The following is a 1,784-nucleotide window of genomic DNA, read 5'->3' as shown; positions in this document are numbered from 1 at the left end:
GTAACTTACGCTCTGACGTAACTCCAGCACTCACATTAAACAAGAGACGTCAGTATTATCGAAACGAAGTGCAGTCTACGGTATGATGATGTGAATATCATATGTAACTTTGTTAGCGTATTCCGCCGGGGTCTAGTAACATTTTAATATGGCTTGCTAAATCAAGAAGTACAAATTAAATTTTATTAGTCTGCTATAAAAGCGGAGTCAACACTGGAACCACAATTTCCGTTAACACGACATGACCCCTGCGTCATAGAGAGTATATATGTAATGGTTATTGCTTTGTGAGAAAATCATATAGCGAGCACTGCAAGCACAATTGACGTTGCACCGACATTACGCCTGCATGAGGTCTTTTTCTAAAGCAGTTTCAAGACCTGGCGTGGCTCTGTGGTAGATTACCTGAATGCCACGCAGAACGCTTGGGTTCGATTCCTGCTGGGATCCTGATATTTGTTCTTTGCATTCGTCGGGTAAACGCTGCCGATGTCGGTTTTACAGCGAACGCTGTTATGAGATCATTTCACCGGCCGTTTTTGGCGCCGTAGTTGTCCGCCGCCGCCACCGCCGGTGTCCGTAACCAGTATCGATCGAAATAAGAAAAAAAAAACGAAATAAGAAAAAATTCCAGGATGGAACGAGGTTCGAACCTGGGCCCTCTGCGTGGGAGCCCAGCATTCAACCTCTGAGCCATGCCGGTGCTTGAAACTACTTTGCAAAAAGGTCCTATACAGGCTTCATGTCGGGAAGGAACCACATTAGCATATGCAATATAGCGTGGTAGAAGAGTAAAATAAGCACCAAGCGTCGCACAACGCGAATTCTGTAACCAGGCGTCACACAATGCGAATTGCGCAACGAGTAGGTTGTGAAATGCTTCCAACCCATTACAAAGATCTCTGCCATAATTCTTCGTCGTCATCAGGCACAGCATCAACAAAGTGCGCATAGTGCCTTACATGCGTTTAGCAGGTACCACGGATATCCGTAAAATGACGAAAAATGGCACAATGGCTGGTGCCCTACTTCTCAAAAATTAGAATGATTTAGAGCGTAGTGGGTTCCTCGCAAGTGCACTTGGATTGGTTGCCAAGGAAGCCCATGAGCGCATGATCCATTTCCTCGGGGTCTCAGTAAAGTTCTTCGCCCCCCCCCCCGTCTCTCTCCCACGTCAACGTATGTTATACAGCATGACGGGAGAGGGAAATAGCGAGCGGGCGTCACCCAATGAAAATTACATAACTGATGGGCCGTTTAAAGCTTCCAACCCATTACAAAAGGCTGAGCCATAATTCTTCATCGTCATCAGTCGTCGCGTCAACAAAGTGCACATGATGCCTTACAGATGTGTAGCTGGTGCCCCGCTTCTCCGCAGAATGACGAATAATGGCTTAGTAGGTGCTTCCCAACTTCACAAAAGTTGTGATTTATGGCGTAGTGGGTACCTTTCTAGTCTACTTGTATTGTAGCCCCAAGAGAGCTTACAACGGGCTATAGAAACGCCGCTCTTCCAGCTTTCGCTGTGACTGTGCTGCGGTTTCAGCGCAGGCCTGGCGTTTTTTCTGAGCGCTCTCGCATTTAAAGTACCAATGTCTGTTCTAGCTGTTCCTGGGTATATATAAACTGTCAATCACTTGTAGCGCATACCCGCATACCCCGGCCCTAGTATAAGGGTATGTGCGACACGTGTCTGGAGGAAAAGGTATGACGACGTAGCGACAGGATTTTCATATGTTAGTCACGTCACGACCAGACAGTCATATACGTCAGACCCTCTTACA

This window comes from Rhipicephalus sanguineus, chromosome 4 (assembly GCF_013339695.2).
Source record: "Rhipicephalus sanguineus isolate Rsan-2018 chromosome 4, BIME_Rsan_1.4, whole genome shotgun sequence".
In the NCBI taxonomy this organism is placed as follows: Eukaryota; Metazoa; Arthropoda; class Arachnida; order Ixodida; family Ixodidae; genus Rhipicephalus; species Rhipicephalus sanguineus.
Note: the sequence above shows the minus strand (reverse complement) of the source record.